We start from the raw sequence: 18446 nt of genomic DNA, 5'->3' as shown, positions 1-18446 counted from the left end.
ATAGGGTCTTGCTCTGTCACTCAGGCTGGAGTGCAGTGACATGATCATAGCTCCCTGTAACCTCAAACTCCTGGGTTCAAGCAACCCTCTTGCCTCAGCCTCCTGAGTGCCTGGGACTACAGGCGCCCACCGTGCCTGGCTCATTTATTTTTATTTTTTATTTTTATAGAAATAGAGGCCTCGCTGTGTTGCCCAGGTAGTCTCCAACTTCTGGGCTGAAGTGATCCTCCTTCCTTGGCCTCCCAAAGAGCCGGGATTATAGGTATGAACCACCATGCCTGGCCCAAAGTCCTTCTTGAGCTCTCCCTCCCAGCTTCCTGATGAGGCAGGTTAGTCTAATGTGATTTGGATACCACAGGGCAAATCTGAGGGTGTAGGAAGTTAAAGCCATGTCCCCCAGACTTCACAGATACTCTGCATGGAGAAAACCCAGATGTTTTTGGAAAGATGTTAAATGTGTCTTTATGCCATATAGACATTTCTTACTCAGGTCTATCTGAGAAAATCAAAATATCTGCTGTGCACCACTGGTTTTGTTCCTGTGGAGAGGCAGGCATTTCCCATGCCAAAACCTTCTGTTTCACCGTATCACAGAGTGTACTTGGTCCCAGCCCGCCTTCATGCTCTCTTCATGTAGTCAACAGCTTTCCTAGGGACTCTCTGCTATATTAGTGAAGACACCCAGGAAAGTGATGCCGCCCTTGACCTTGAGTTGCTCACAACTGACTCAAGAGAAAAGCGTACACTTTTGTAGAACAATGTACTCAAAAGCATGAATTACTGTAGAGCAACCCACATCTTTATTCCCTTCTAAGACTTCGGGGAAATATAAGTAAGTGGACACTGAGAGTGCTGATAAATAGTCTTGGTATTACCTGTCATGATTTATAAAGAATATTTTTAAAGTGTATTCGAAGAATTGGCTTCAGTGCCCATTAAGGCCTTTCTTCATCGTAGGCAGTCACACCAACTACCACATCATATTCTCCTCTCTGCATAAGCTTTGGCATCAGCCTTAGAAGGGTTACCAAGAGTTTGAAACACTGAGTAACTTTGCCATGAGTGCCCCGACTGTTAAATCATTGCAGAAAACCTCTGAGAAATGTGCTAAGTGCTGGTTAGCAGCTTGTATAGGAATCTGTCTTGTCTTCAACAGCTAGCTGCTTAGCCGTTGATAGGAGTTTTAACATAAATTTCTGAGAAGTAAGTTATGGTAAGCAAAAAATCCAGTAAATTTGCAACATTATACGTTGGTCAAAAATTGTAAGAGGTAAAGATTTTTTTTTTAAAGGCTGAGCAAATGAAAACCATTGCATTTAACAGTCTGCCAAAGAAAAGAAGGAAAATTCCTCACAAACCAGCCTTCGCAGTGAGTGAGCACTCATTGAGTGTTCTACTCCAGATCAAACAGGAGGCACTGACTATTCTGCACTGGAACTTTCAGTTCTGATTCAATTGGCTCGACCAGTTGGGATCAAATTTCTACTTTGTACACATTGAAAAGCAATTTTCCTTTAAAAAACAAGTAAAATGAAGAATATATATGAATATTTGTATGAAATTCATTGCACTAACAGATTTCTGTTCTTCCCGAACGTTGTATATATAAATATATATGTATATACTCTCAACAATTATATACATATGTATATATACATGTATGTATATATTACATGTATGTATATATTATATATACATCTATACATATGTACATATATTATATATGTATATACGTGCACATGTTATATATGTATATATGTGCGTATATTGTATACACATACATCTATAATATACATATATACATGTGTATATATTATGTACGCATATACATATATTTATATTCACTTTTATATTTATATAACATATATTATATATGTATATGTACGTATGTGTATCTATTATAAACACATATGTGCATATATATGTACACATGTGTATATATTATGTACACATATACATATATTTATATTACTAGTTAATATATTAACTAGTCCTCTGAACAACCAGTGGATCATCATTCCTAGAATAATGCTGTGACAATTTCTATCTTTAAACTTGATTCATAATTATGTTCACCAACTCCACCATTTCTTAAGAGTTAGACACTATAGAATGAAATGTGAGGGAGTTAGAAACAGTGTGACAATCAAACAAGCATTTACAATGCAGGTGGACCAAATGGGGTGGACAATACATCTATTTATTTATTTTCTTACTTATTTTTGAGACAGAGTCTTGCTTCAATGCCCTAGCTGGAGTGCAGTGGCACGATCTCTGCTCACTGTCTCCTGGGTTCAAGCACTTCTCGTGCCTCAGCCTCCCGAGTAGCTGGGATTATTGGCATACACCATTACACCCAGCTAAATATTGTATTTTTTGTAGGGATGGGGTTTTGCCATGTTGACCAGGCTGGTCTCAAACTCCTGGCCTCAAGTGATTCACCAGTCTTGTCCTCCCAAAGCACTGGGATTACAGATGTGAGCCACCGCACCTGGCCAATACATTTATTTTTTAACTTTTCATTTCCTCCATGAGTGATGTCAATGAATTATTTGAGTGAAACAATACGGCCTCAAGGAGCAGAGGAAGCCGAATGTGGGAGTCAGACCAGGTAAACTGGGAGCTCTGTCAGTTTCCATGTGGTTCAGCTTAATTCTCTTAAGTAGGGATAAGATAACTTGTAGGGTTATTGTAAAAAGTAGAGATAATATATGTAACTGCCTATCCCAGCTCCTAATAAACAGTAATACCTAATTCCTATTGCAGTTGAAAAGGTAGAGGAATCACCAAGGCTTGGAGGGACAAAAAAGGGGATGGTGTGTGTGTGTGTGTGTGTGTGTGTGTGTAAGGCTGTATTTCCTAGATGCAGACTAGATCACCACCATCATGGCATTGTTTTAGGGATCTCTTTGTCTATAGCATTTTCGTCTTTATCTGTCATTAGAAATTCCACCATTATATTTCCATTCCAATATAGTGTAGGAAGCCGTGTGATGGAGCAGAAAATCACAGACATTAGACCCAGGTTGGATTTTTGTTGTGTCATTTAATTAAATATGTAGCCTTAAATAATTTACCTTGTTTCGCTGAATCTTGATTTTTTTCTTTATGAGATTAAGTGATATCAAGTTGTTAAATGCCTAGAACAAAACACTGAATCGAAATTATTAGGGGGAATGTCCAGCTTGACTCTACATGGGAGAAATGATACAGAAAGAGTGTAATCAATGTGGAAAGCGTTACAGCTTCTAGGAAGACTGTCATCAATCCAGCTAAGCATAATGGGGCATGCAAAATACAGATAGGTGGAGATGGTGTATAAAAATGACTGAGGATATCAAAGGCCTAGAAAAGAGAGTTTTCTCCCTGGGCTTATAGGAGTCTAAAACATCTAGGACTCACTCCTACCTTCACCTTTGTCATCGTTAGCTACATAACCTTCATTTTTATGCACCATTTCTGAGCTCCTCTTGACTTGGGAATAGCATGGCCATGTTCAATTATACAAGAATCACAGAAAGTGAAGAACGAACCCAGGGGAGAAAGATAACCTAGGAAGCCTAAAACTCCTCCCAGAATGAGAAGTTAAAGGACTGGAGACAGAAGGCCACTAATACATTGAAAGCATCAAGGATTTGGACTTAATCATGAGAGCAAAGATGATTTAAGTAGTGGCTTTTTGAAGGCAGATTAGCAAGGAAGAGTTCTGTGAGCCTCTGTGGAGGGATTTTCTAACCAGCCCTCAGCATTCACCAAGAAGGACTCTCTGGTTTCAGAGCTCCAACTCTCAGGCTTTATTTTCTGCTGCAAAGGTTGTAGCATGTGTGGCAAATCTCTCATTTAAGGCTCTCTATCCTCTTGTTGTTATTTTTAAAACTCTGACAACTCTTTTCCTATGTTTCGACAATTCTTTATTACATGAATCTCCCTCTTGTTCTAGGATGCTGAAGACCTTAAGCATTTATTTTCCCAGGTCTATGCCATGTGCTCTAGGGTCAGCCCGTCAGATAACCCTGCCTGGGGTGGTTAGGCAAAGAAGCATGAGCAATGGAGCCATCCACCCCTCTCTGCTACTGGTTGAGATTTTAACAGTGACATCCTTTTTCCAAGGGAAGTAGTAGCAGTGATACTAGTGTGCCCTGGGTCCAGGGTCGGCAGCAGCAGTGTCCTCTTTCTTTAGCCTTGCTTAAGTGATTCAGTAATAAATCTCATCCCAGGACTTGGACAGTGAGAGGGGAGACCCTGGCTCAGTGGTTTGCAAACTTCAGTGTGTGTAAGAACCATAGGAGTTCCTGTTAAAACCCCAGATATCCAAGCCCCACCCCCTGAAATCCTGATTCCACACTGTAGGAAGAGGACCCCCAAATCTTCCTTGTTTTAAAATTTATTTTTTTTTGTCTTTGAGATGGAGTCTTGCTCTATTGCCCAGGCTGGAGTGCAGTGGTATGAACTCGGCTCACTGCAACCTCTGCCTCCCTGGTTCAAGTGATTCTCCTGCCTCAGCCTCTCAGGTATCTGGGATTACAGGCATGGGACCCCATGCCCGGCTAATTTTTGTACTTTTAGTAGAGATGGGATTTCACCATGTTGGCCAGGCTGATCTGCGAACTCATGACCTCAGGTGATCCACCCACCTCAGCCTCCCAAAGTGCTGGGATTACAGGTGGGAGCCACCGCACTCTGCCAAATCCTTCCTTTTAATCAACACCCAGGAGATGTTGATGCAGGTGGTCTGTGGAGGATCACTTGGGAAACAATTCCTGGAATGATCAGCGTGAATGATGCCAAAAGCAGTTAATCTGTAAGTGGATATTTAGGAGGTAACACTCTCCCTGTTTACTCACAAAGGAAATGAAACCACAGAGTTTCATTTGGGAATTATTCTAGGAACCTTGACTCACATGCCAATGCTTTATAAATCTAAAATTCTCCTATTTGATTTTACAAATCTTGTTGGACTGCTTTTTCTTGTGGAATGTGGCAGCTGGAGATTGGCCAGCAGCGGGTCCAGTCATCTTGTCTTATCTGGATTATGAGTGCCTCTGACTCTACGAAGCACTAAATGGTTGCTGTAATTCCACTCTTTTCTGTGGAGTCCTGGAGCACAGCACTGAACACAGGTTGCTATGTACAGTTTTGCTCTTGCAAAAGCAAATGAAACGTGGAACATTTAATTTCTTCCACTTGAGCTGCAGTCAGCCAACGTGCTCATTAAAACTCTGCCTCCTTTCACAGAAGCAGATGGGAAAGAGACCTAAGGTCCTTTTTTTTAAGGATTGAAAAAGGAATTTCATAATAAAAGAAGCTTAGCCGATACTAAATGCAACAAAATATCCTGAACAGTTGTTTCTGTGACTTGAAAGGCTGCAGACTGTCTCACAACATCTTTACCAAAGAATAATGACAATTAAAAAAATTCTAAACTAGAAGGGAGAAACTCTACCTTTCAAGTAATGAAATGGGCTGGGAATGGTGGCTCATGCCTGTAATCCCAGCACTTGGGAGGCTGAGGCGGGTGGATCGCCTGAGGTCAGGAACTTGAGACCAGCCTGGCCAACATGGTGAAACCCCATCTATACTAAAAATAAAAAAATTAGCTGGGCATGGTGGCACTTGTAATCCTAGCTGCTCTGGAGGCTGAGGCAGGAGAATCGATTGAACCTGGGAGGTGGAGGTTGCAGTGAGCCAAGGTCATGCCACTGAACTCCAGTCTGGGTGACAGAGTGAGACTCCATCTTAAAAATAAATAAATAAAATTTAAAAATAAAGTAATGAAATAAAAACTACTTGAACATTCTCTATCCTCCAGGGCTCTAGTATTTATAAATCTTAGGAGAAAACCAAGTAATTTCTGAAAATTCTTTCCTGATCACCATCTTTTTTCTTCCTAAAGCATGCTTACAACATTATTTTTCATAGGACATATTTGATAGGGTTCAATCTACCTTTTCAATCATACAAAAATAAGATGCATACGGTCTTTTCAGATTTTGCCCATGTCCCTTTCATTATAATCCTCTCCTCAGTCTTTTTCTATGTGACAACTGGCCATTAGCTAGATACCATCTCAAATGTAGTGCCAGTTAAATGTGGGCATATCAGTACTCAATGCATATTCAATCAAGACAGCATGAAAAAGCCTGGCTTCCTCACCCTCCATCCTTATTCTATGACTGAGGCCACTGTTGGTGTAATCCTTGGGGGAAGATAATAACAGTGAGAAGCTATTGAGGCTTTGGGCATCTACAATCTTACTATGAACTCCCCAATTCATCCCTGGCAATCTACACTGCTACAAACATGCAGTCCAGTTAAAGTAAATGACAGGCCATTAAAACTGGTGGTAGCGTCCAGAAAGAACAGGGTTGAGCTTCCCTATAGGTGAAAGGAGCCAAAGCTCTAGACAGTGGTCAACTTTGACCAAGGATATTTTTAGGCTAATGTGGCTAGAGGTGTTGAGATTTCTCGCTGCTTCAAGTCTTCAGAATCAGTTCTTAGCTTTGCCCTGTATTGTCTAACCAGTATTTTAAACCAACTGCTCTGTGTTCCACACCAGCTTCCGAAAAACCCTGAGAGATATAACACACATGAGACACACACACACAAACACACACACACACACACACAGAGTCTACATTCAGAAAGATTTTAGACTCTGTTATGGGTTAAAGCATGCTCTCTTCCCCCATTCAGAATGTTGAAGTCCTAATCCCCAACACTTCAGAAGGTGACTTGACTTGAAAACAGAATCTTTACAGAGGTAATTAAGTTAAAACAAAGGCATTAGGTAGACCCTGATCCAATATTATAAAAAGGGGAAATTTGGAGATAGACATGCCCACAGGAAGAATGTCATGTAAAGATGAAGGCAGAGATCAGTGATGCTTCTACAAGTCCAGGAGTGCCAAAGATTGCCACGAAGTCACCAGAAGGTATGGAGAGGCATGGCACGGTTGACAACACTTTAATCTGACTTCTAGCCTCCAGAACTGTGAGAAAATAGGTTTCTGTGGTTTAAGCCACGCAGCCTGTGGTACATTGTTTGGGGATCCTTAGAAAATGACTGCAAACTCTATCCCATATTTATTTTATCAAGCTATGAGGTTGTGTTATCTATTGGTTGTTTAGGGTGAACGGAAGATGATTCAATGGCTTAGATCTTGGAAGGAAGAGGCTGTTCATTGTGCTCTTGATATCAGAAATCTGGAACATGTGGCGTATTCCTTTGTCCGCTGACAGAGGGATGACAAGAACAAAGCAGAATAAAGTCATTAGGAAGATGTCAGTTTCACTGGCGTTTATGAGACTTCTTTATTAGTATCAGTAAAAATTATTTCAAACCCTCCCAAGTGCAGAGAATCATGGTAGGTTGTTCAGATATGCGGAGTCATAGCTAGTTTGGTTAAAACAGCACCTCCCTGGAAAAGATAATCAAAAAAGCAAGGGGCACTGATCAGGGCTTCCCAAACGCAGATGTGCATGTAAATCACCTGTATTTTGTTAGAATTCAGCTTGATTGACTAACAATTCAGACTGATTTACTAACCAGCTCCCAGCTGATGCTGATGCACCTGCTCCAGCTGGCCACACTTTAAGCAGCAAAGACATGTGCTAAGTGAGAGCTCTGGCACCTCACAGCTGGCAACAATCTTTGAGGCCTGAGTCAACCAGGCGTGATTTCATGGGTGGTATTTCAAATGAGAGTTGCAATGAGAGAGCGTTCAAGGACTTTATTTTCCACGCGGGAAAGGTGGGAGGCATGGCAGGTGCAGGTAGCAGTGCTTAGGAAGCAAACAGACCAGAAGAAGTAGTGCTGGAGCAAAGGAACCACGCTGACTGGCATGGTGAGTGGTTGGGAGAAAGCCGTGGATAACAGAGACGAAAAGGTATGTGAGTTCAGGTGGGGCGGCTGGCTGGGCTCTGCAATCAGGCAGAGCTGACAGAAGGACACTGCAATGGCTTTTGACTGGGCTGGGCAACAGGACGTAGTCCCCAGCCAGGGCATAACGCTGTTTGGGTTCCGCAATTGAACAGGATCACTGTAGGGACCCTGAGGTTAAGACAAGTATCTGCTTGGGCTGGATGAGATTGTCTGTTTTGCTTAGTAAAAACGCACAGTTGAGGTTTTCCTCTCTGCCTAGGTAGGTCCTTGTCATAGGCTTTGAGGCTGAGTGCTGTTTAAACTTCCAGGTGTGATAGAATTAGCCTCTGCTCTGTGCTGAGATGTGCTATGGTGGTCATGTCCCTCCCTGAGTGGGGAGGTTTAGGGTGGGCTTTGAGGCCATATTGAGTGCTGTTTAAACTGAGTGGGGCAAAACTATCTGCTGCTCTTTGCCAAAATGCACAGTGGTGATTTGGGTGAGGTCTGAGGCAAGCCAGGTAGGACTTCCCACCACTTCTGGGTGGGAGAGATGAGTTTGACTTTGCAGGTGGGCTTTGCTGTTTGCTAATGCCTCTGACTCAGCACTGTGGCTGGCAGGGAGATAAAGCTACCACCAGTATCTGCATTTTGGTTGCTGCAGGGTCTGCCTCCTTGCTTTGTTTCTTCTTTAACTCAGGTGGACTAGCCATGCCATTACCCCCTGAATTCCCCATGAGCTGAGCCCAAAGTGGGCTCCCTGGGAAATGCCTCAGAATGTAAGGGAAGCTGATGTCCACCTCCAGTTCTCTCTTTCTACTCAGAAACCAAGGGCCCTGCAGAATCTTCTTTGTGTAGTGTTGTGCTGACTTAGTGCATGGGGAGGGGTTATGTGGTCGAAGTGAGACAGTTCCTTCTACCTTTTCAATGCTGCCTTTACTCAGGTTTTCTCATCTACATAGGTGTCGCAAGCCTATTCCCATACTTCGGGATTTTCACCAACATGTTCTTCTCTGTGCTTAGTTGCTAGTTGAACTTTCTGTGTAGGGTAGTTGATACGGTTTGACTCTATGTCCCCACCCAAATCTCATGTCTAATTGTAATCCCCAGTGTTGGAGGAGGGGCCTGGTGGGAAGTGATTGAATCATGGGGGCCGACTTCCCCCTTGCTGTTCTCGTGATTGAGTTCTCACGAGATCTGGTTGTTTGAAGACGTGTAGCACCTCCCGCTTTGCACTCTCTCTCTCCTCTCAGCCATGTGAAGATGTCCCCGCTTCCTCTTCACCTTCTGCCACAATTGTAAGTGTCCTGAGGCTTCCCCAGAAGCAGAAGCCTGTATGGCCCACAGAACTATGAGCCAATTGTATCTCTTTTCCTTATAAGTGACCCAGTCTCAGGTAGTTCTTTATAGCAGTGTAAGAATGGACTAGTATAGTAGTAAAGCCTAGGACCTCCTATTCCGCTGTGTTGTTGAACACGTTTTAGGTGCTCCTAACACACACAAAGAAACTATGGAAGGTGCTGGATATACAGATTTCCTTTTTCCAGCCTGGTTGTTGGAAATAAGCATTACTGTCAGCCTGTGTGAGGTATTAGTATTGTTTCTCCTAATCCTTTTGGGTTATGCTTTCTTCAGCCTGCGATATTTTCCTCACATGTGTCCACTGATTAGTACTCAGCTGAATAGTTGAAGGCAACCCTCTTGCAGATCTCTCTAGTACTTTGCCCTGAAAACCTGGGCCACTCTGATCTCCCCACACTCTCCATCTTGTATCCTAAACTCAGTGAGTCTTCTGGTCTTCATGTGGGTTTCCCATTCCTGCATTTCACCCTGGAATCTCTTTCAAGGCATTAAGCAAGGCATTAGTACATACCACCTAATTTTTTAAATGCCTTTCATGGATCTCTCTTCCTTGTTGTCCGATAGCCAATGTCCTAAAGACTACTATTCTACGTTTTTTGGTCAATTTTGTATCTTTTCAGGTGGGAAGGCAAATCCTATTACTCCACCTTGAACAGAAGTAGAAGTTACTTAACATAATTTTAAATTTTATTAAGTCTACTCCGGACTGGCTCTTGAGGGAAGTCGTGTTTCATAAGATGGCTTAGAATTGTATGCTGCTTGGATCTTAGGTCCTCTCCCTCTAAACCTGTGTTCCCGAGATCCCCCTTCACTATAGGCTGGAAATGCCAAGCCCCGCCTACTGCACCAACACGCTACATAGTGGACTCAAACACATGTATAAATACACATTAAAATTATTAAAGCAAGGAGTTCATGAATGTTAGAGATAAGAAACGAGTTCAAAGGAAAAACGATCTATTTTCAAGTGAGACAATGAAAAGTTATTATTTACTTTCCACATACACTGCCAAAAGCAGACAGTTACTTTCCTCAAGTGACTCAACTATATACTCCCAAAAGGAACTATCTTTCATGTTTTTGTGAATTTCAACAACTAATGTAGACAATAATAAGCACACAAATATTATTAGCTTCTGGAGAAAGTAAAATTTCTAAGGGGTGCTTTTAAAAGTCTTTTCTTATAATTTTTATATGATATTGTGCTTCTAGTTAATAACATATCCAAGGCCGTGACTGTTTCTTATCCTTTTGTATTCTTACCTGAAAATTTTTTAGACATTTATCTGCTCTGAGATCAGTTACCAAACTTAGAATAATGTTAAAGTGTCTTTTATATAAATGTTTTTCAGAAGACTTATGGGTAGCACTAAAGGTTTATACTGTCACCTTATAAGTCTTGATGGTTTGGTACTTAAAATTTAGTAGAGATGCCACAAATAAATAGATATGTCTGTTATGTTCCTTGTTTTTTATAAGCTCTGACTGTAGTGTTTAAATTACCCGGATATCAAGCCTGTAGAGTGGGAATGCATTTAATCCAACAGAAAAACTCAACCTATTCTTGGATAATATCACATACCTAAATATTATTAATAAGGATATATTCCAGCTCTTTTAACCTTTTAGAACAGGAGATGCATCATCATTTTTGTGGAGAAGTACTAACAGAATAACTGCCAAAAAGTTGATTTCCAGGAATATTAGTTTCCAAATTTCAAATACCTTTGTCAGCTAGGGGCAATCGTAAGAAATACTTTATAGATAAATTAGAGCAAGATTGTGCAACCTGAGGCCTGTGATCTGCATGTGGCTTAGGATTGCTTTGAATGTGACCCAACACAAATGCGTAAAGCTTCTTAAGACACTGAGTTTTTTGTTGTTTTTGTTGTTTTGTTTTCTCATTGGCTATCACTAGTGTTTCATGTATTTTATGTGTGGCCCGGGAGAATCCTTCTTTTTCCATGTGACCCAGGGAAGCCAAAAGATAGGATACCCCTGGATTAGAGCATTCCAGGAATTTGTCAATGCCCTCACTAATCCAAGTAAGTTCTTGCCCTCAGGGTAATATTGGATCAAATTCTTATGAAATAGTTACGTCAAAGGATTAGAACCACAATGACGGGAGATCTCCAGTTACCCTCCCCTTTGACATTTACTTCCTTTACCTCTTTCTCCCTCCCCATTTCTCTCTCTCCCACCTTGAATCTTGATTTACTAAGTGCATTAGTTCTCTATTACTCCATAACAAATTACTACAAATTCAACATCTTAAAACAGCACCCACTTATTATGTCATAGTCCCTGGGTCAGGAGGAAAGATACAGCTTCAGTGAATCATCTGCTTAGGGTTTCATGAGGCTACAGTTAAAATGCCAGAGAGGCTGCAGTGCCAGATGAAGGCTTGGCTGGGAGATTCTACTTCCAAGCTCATGAAGGTTATTGGCAGAATTCAGTTCCTTGAGACTATGTCTTTGAGGTCCCCATTTTCTGGCTAGCTGCCATCTGAGTTCTCACAACTCATAGAAGCCATGCTCAAGTCCTTGCCACATGGTTACCTCCATTGTTCCCTTCACAACACATCAGTTTGCTTTTCAAGTCCCCAGGACAATCACTCCTGCTTTGAGTCTCTTTTAAAGGGCTTATGTGATTAGGCCAGCCCACCCTGAATGATTTCCTTTTGATTAAATTAAAGTGACTAGATTAGGAGCTTTCATTACATTTTCAAAATCCCTTCACCTTTGCCACATCACATAACCTAGTCACAGGAGTGGCATCTACCATATTCACCATCTTACTCATCCTCAAAGAGGACTGTGCACACCTGTGGGTGGGATTGTCATGGACCGTTTTAGAATTCTGCCTGCAACATCAACAAGCCACAAGACTTTGAAAAAACAGCTGTAGAAAAATGCTGTTCTAATAGCTATTGGGATGAGACTGTGCCAATGTAAGAGGCATGAAAAACTAGAACATTTTCCAGCTGTTCCAACTACAAGTTTCATAGCAATTAGAGACAAAAACCTGAACCAAACTATAAGGACACTTCTCCTTTCTCCTCACCCTATAAAATTCCAATCCTGTTTGACTCTGGGAGTTATCTGGCCTTCAGGGGCTTTGTGATATGTGTTAGCTAAAAAGAAAGCTTCAGCCTCTATTTGAGTCACTTAAACTACTTGTGAAAATGATAACCTATTAGAGTAGCCTACTTTCTTCTATTTGATATTGTTGGTTAGTCATCTAATAAAAATCAAGACTAAAACCAGTTTCAGTCTTGTCATGAACAGATTTCTAATCTTCCCTCACACCTACTCAAAGGTGCCTGCAATAAGCTATGTGATAGAAATGGAAACTTCTAGAAAAAAGCAAAAGAAGAATAATCTCAGATGCTTAATGAAAGGACTAAAGCAGATATTCTTGAGTTTTGACACTGTAGGAAATAGAGTCATGGGCACAGGCTTTCAAGTATTAGCTGAGATGACTGACACTGTGAATGGACACTTGACAAACTGCATTCAAGTACATGTGGGACGAGATACGCAGAACTGCTTTAGTCTCCCAAGGCAGTTGAATAAGCAAAGTCGACTGCGTTCTAAGGTCAGTGGAACAAGAGTACAAGAATTGTAGTTATCTATTTTAAAAACATAATCTGTTTCCTCTTAGGCAAAGAAACACTTTGCCTTTCTTCTTACTGATCCCAGCCTTCAATTTAGCAAGCTATACTTATGCAAACTGGAATAGAACTATTTAGTATCTTATTTCAACTGAATGCTTGGAATTCAGATAAAATATTCTGTAATAAATCTAACTATAGGTTGTAAGCAAATCACTGAACAATGATGACTCTAGTAATGAAATTCAGAAAAATGATTTTAAAATGGATAAGCCTTTGAAAAATTACCACTACTTCTTGTTGACAGTCATGAAGCTAAATTTTACTTATTCAGCTACTATTCATAGGTAAACAAGCCTTTTGGAGATAGTACCACTGGTGTAAAATAGGATGATTTAGTGGTATATATGAGCTATTTGGATTATCTATATCTGCAAAACTGCTTATAATAAAACATTGTACAAGATGTCTTTACAAAATCTCTTGAATTCAATGGCATGTAAGTATTCGCAAAGATTCAATAGGAATCTTTCTTCATCACTAGGACATACAGTTATGTGCTGTATGTGGTGGACCACATATGTGACAGTGGTCCTGCAAGATTATAATTCTGTATTATTACTGTACTTTTTCTATGTTTAGAAGTATACTTACCATTGTGTTACAGTAGCCTACAGCATTCAGTACAGTAATGTGCTGTACAGGTTTGTAGCCTGGGAGCAATAGGCTGTCTCATATAGCCTAGGTGTGTAGTAGCCTATATCATCCATGTTTGTGTAAGTGTACTGTGATGTTTGCACAGTGACAAAATTGCCTTATGATGCACTTCTCAGAATGTATCCCCATCATTAAGTGACACATGACTGTAATTTGATAAACCAAACTGATAATCAAGACCATGATAGAAAGGTCACATTTAAAGGTTTTTCTTAATGAAGAACTGCCCACTTTCAAAGAACAGGATTTATGCTTCCTATATGGACACTCGGCCTCAAAATTCTAGAAATGTGGCCTAGTATGTGAACTATGGCTTATTAAATCCTAGCCTGATAGGCCAGGAACACTGTCAAACTCTGAAGATCTTGAAGAAAGAGAGATTCCTGTACAGTTAGATATTGAAGTTTCAACCTGGTAGAGGTGAATTGGATGGTCATGGACTCACACAAGCTGAGAGGAGCAATGAAAATATTTATGGAAGATTGAAGATATAAAAAAAAAAAATGACCTTAGGGATATTACTAGATCCCAAGACAGAAATTAATTCTGTAGCCTTAGTATTGTGTTATTTTTGTTAGCCATACAGCAAGAATGTCATTATGTATTAGTCTACATTAAAATAATATCATGCAAGTAAATTGCTAAGCAAATTTGATTGGTTAAATCCTTGCCTTAGGCTATTAAGTAGAGAGTCTCAGAAAACAAAACTGTTTTCCTGCCCTTGTGTAAGCAGACACAGCTGGGAAAAATCTTAGATTCCCTAAAACTTTTCATTCTATGAAATACATGAAGACAGGAAGCTCCTAAAAGCCGTCGGCAACAGAGACATTCTCAATGTTACGCTGTCTGAAATCTAAGTTTTAAAAAATCAAAACGGATTGAAGGCCATATGCAGTCACTCATGCCTGTATTTCCAGCACTTTGGGAGGCCAAGGCAGGTGGATCACCTGAGGTCAGAAGTTAGAGACTAGAGTGGCCAACGTGGCAAAACCCTGTCTGTACTAAAAATACAAAGAGTAGTCGAGTGTGGTGGTGTGCGCCTGTAGTCCCAGCTACTCGGGAAGCTGAGGCCGGAGAATTGCTTGAACCCAACGGACAGAGGTTGCAGTGAGCTGAGATCACACCACTGTATACTCCAGCCTGGGCAACAGAGCAAGACTGTGTCTCAAAAAACAAAACAAAAAGGCTAATTCATACATGGTCCTTTCTAAATTGTCAGGTGCCGAGTAATTAATTGAACTACAAACACTGTCAGTAAACCATATGTATTTTTGAGGCTAATCCTAAGAAAGAGGTAGGCTGCTGTTTAACAATGGGGCAGGCAGGGTTATATGTGGCACCCAAATCCTCCACCTTCATGTTTATTCATGTTCCCATGCCCAGCTGTGATTGTCAGTAGACAAGTGGATCCAGGGAATTCTGAAAGGGGCATGGTAATGAGGGCTTAGATCGCTTTGGGATGATAAACTGTATCGTGCTGTTAAGGAAGATGCTCTGACCAGCAGAGGAGATAGTTATAGAGGAAGGGATTATAGAATGTATAGTGAAGAGTGAAAGGATTAGCATCACCAAGAGGTTTCCTGGCCCCAAGATCAGCTGCAGTGGGGGCTGGAGTTTGTCCTAGTAGCCTTTATTTATAATTTTTTTCTTTCTTTTCTTTCTTTTGTTTTCTCTTTCTTTCTTTTTCTTTTTCTTTCTTTCTTTTTCTCTTTTTCTCTCTCTCTTTCTCTCTTTCTCTCTCTCTCTCTTTTTCTCTCTCTCTCTCTCTCTTTCTCTCTCTCTTTTTTGACAGAGTCTCACTCTGTCACCCAGGCTGGAATGCTGTGGCGTGATCACGGCAACCTCTGCCTCCCGGGTTTGGGTGATTCTCCTGCCTCAGCCTCCCAAGTAGCTGGGATTACAGGCATCCACCACCATGCCCAGCTAATTTTTGTATTTTTAGTAGAGACGGGGTTTCCCCATATTGTCCAGGCTGGTCTCAAACTCCTGACCTCATGTGACCCACCCACCTCGACCTCCCAAAGTGCTGGGTTTACAAGCATGAGCCACCACACCCGGCCCTAGTAGCCTTTATTTTCTAAGGGACACAAAGGAGGAGTTCACTGAAATGCTGGAAAGGCTTATTCCCAAGTGTATGTGAATAAGTGGAATTCAGTGGTGCAAGGGGTGAGCTCTGGTGGACTGGGCATGTGCCAGCAGATTCCACTTGAAGGAAGGACTTGTTGTCCAGCTCCTGGAAGCACTGTCAGTGGACAGCTTTTAGCTGAGAGCTCCTTCAGAGTTTGCCGTGGTAGCAAAGAGTCTCATCATTCAAGAGCACTTCTTGGGTCAGTGACCCACTGTAGCAGGTGTAGAAAAGTCCAGACATTTAGTTTCATAGCAAGACAATTCTGATGGGCCACGTATGCTCCTCTGCGAATGTCCGAGGCTTTTTAAGACGAGCAGCAAAGCTTTACATTCCTTCTCTTTAATCCTACTTCTGCCTCATCCCTTCTATAGGTGTGAATGCTTAAAAATATCCTACACACCAAACCCTTTCTCAGCATCTGCTTCCAGAGAGCCAGATCTGCAATGTACATTCAAATTAGGCTAATTTGAGGAGGATTTAATAAAGGAACTCTTTACCAGGTGTAGACAACATGAAAGGTAGACACAAAGGATAGCGCATTAGCCCAGGGATATTAACAGGAACTGTTATTACTCCTTGGCTTATAGGGCGTAAAGGAAGCAGAGGATACAGGAACCCAGAAGAAGAGAGTTGCATGGAACCAAGGCTCAAGAGGAGTGGGCTTCCAGGTGGAGGGATTCAGCCAGACGCAAATAACTCTGCAAAGAGTATTAGGGAAACAGTATTGAAAACAAAATTTTCTCCCAACATAGAAAACCTCTCCAGAAGGGTAATAGAAAAAGAAAACAGTTTTATTGTTGAATAAGCATGCAGCCAGAATACAGTGTACATCCCAGATAATAAATTACAAAGGTAGAAATCTCATCCTTTTATAAGGCCTAGAACATGCAATCTATTATATGTTTTCAAGAAAAACAACTGGTCCTTCAGTAAGAGGGCTTCAGAGCACCATTTATCACATGTAGTTCATCGTAGATTCACCTGATAACCAAGGCGACCATCTTGGTCACTAATTGGATTTATCCAGAGGAACGACAGATTCTTCATATCTTTATGACAAAAGATAGATCTTTTGCAACTTGGAACAAAGCAATCACTGAAGTTCAGCTCCTCCCTCTCACTGAAACTGGAAAATAAGGGTGATATCGTTCTTGATGTTTGCATTTCAAAGAGTTGGCTCCTGGATCCTTGAAAAAGATGTTCCCGAGTCACAAAGCTGGCAAGCAGCGTATTTAGCTTCTAAAAAGATGAGCACACATTTCAAAGATACACAAAAAGAACTCACCATTACATGTTTTCTAAAGTAAATGCTCCAAGGAAAGGGAAGAAGAGCCACCGCACCTACCTTTAAAAGCTGTCCACTAACAGTGCTTTCAGGAGCTGGGCAACAAGTCCTTCCTTCAAGTGGAATCCGTTGGCACATGCCCAGTCCACCAGAGCTCACCCCTTGCACCAGTCAACTGCACTTCTTTACATACATTTGGGAATAAGCTTTTCCAATATTTCAGTGAGCTCCTCCTTTGTATTCCTTAGAAAATAAAGGCTACTAGGGCTGAGTGTAGTGGCTCTTCTTTCTTATTTTCATCAGGAAGAAATAAGTTCCTTATTTTTAGTTTTTATTTGTCTTTCCAAGAGTCAGTAGAACACATACAACCTTGCTCTCCTTCCTTCTAATCTCTTGCTAGACTCCTCATTGACTGAATCTAACTGGAAACAGAGGGCAAGGAAACATGTTAATGAGGTCCATACAGCACGCCTTCCTGAGCCAGCAGCAGGATAGAGATGGGTGGAGAGTGGATCCAGGGGAGCTAGCAGACCTCTGACACTCAGAGGAGCTTAGAAGAGGGAGAGGGTTTCAAGATGTGTGAATTAAAATGTCAGATGCTGTAGTGAAATCAAGTGAGATAAGACTTGAAAAAATACCCACTGGATTTAAGGACAGATTTATCCATCTTTGACTTAAACTATTTCAGTGGAGTAGTAAGAGTAGAAAGCATATTAGGTTAGTTTGAGCAGTGAACAGAATGTCGGGAAGTAGAGCTAAATGGAAAGGCCTCTTCCAACATGATTGTCTTTCCCGAGAAGGACTGAAGTTGTAAAGATGATATTTAGTCTACTTTCTAGAACGTAAGACACTTTTTAGGATGGGAGACATGAGCATGTTTAATCACTACTAAGAAATGTTAATGATTGAAAATTTTACTGGAAAGGGGGTCCTAATTCAGACCCCAAGAGAGGGTTCTTGGATCTCATGCAAGAAAGAATTCGGGGCAAGTCCACAGTGCAAAGCAAAAGCAAGTTCATTAATAAAGTAAAGGAATAAAAGAATGGCTACGCCATAGACATAGCAGCACCGAGGGCTGCTGGTTGCCCATTTTTATGGTTATTTCTTGATTACATGCTAAACAAGGGGTGGATTATTCATGCCTCCCCTTTTTGGACAAAATAGGGTAACTTCCTGACATTGCCATGGCATTTGTCAACTGTCATGGTGCTAGAGGTGAGGCAGGACTAGCTGGATTTCCTAGGCTAAGAATTGCTAAACCTAGCTGGGAAAGGTGACTGCACCTACCTTTAAACACAGGGCTTGTAACTTGGCTCACACCCGACCAATCAAGTAGTAAAGAAGGCTCACTAAAATACAAATTAGGCTAAAAGCAGGAGGTAAAGAAATAGTCAAATCATATATTGCCTGAGAGCACAGGGGGAGGGACAAGGATCAGGATATGAACCCAGGGCATTCAAGCTGGTGGAGGCGACCCCCTTTG

The sequence above is a fragment of the Theropithecus gelada genome, chromosome 8 (genome assembly GCF_003255815.1).
Source record: "Theropithecus gelada isolate Dixy chromosome 8, Tgel_1.0, whole genome shotgun sequence".
Lineage (NCBI taxonomy): Eukaryota > Metazoa > Chordata > Mammalia > Primates > Cercopithecidae > Theropithecus > Theropithecus gelada.
Note: the sequence above shows the minus strand (reverse complement) of the source record.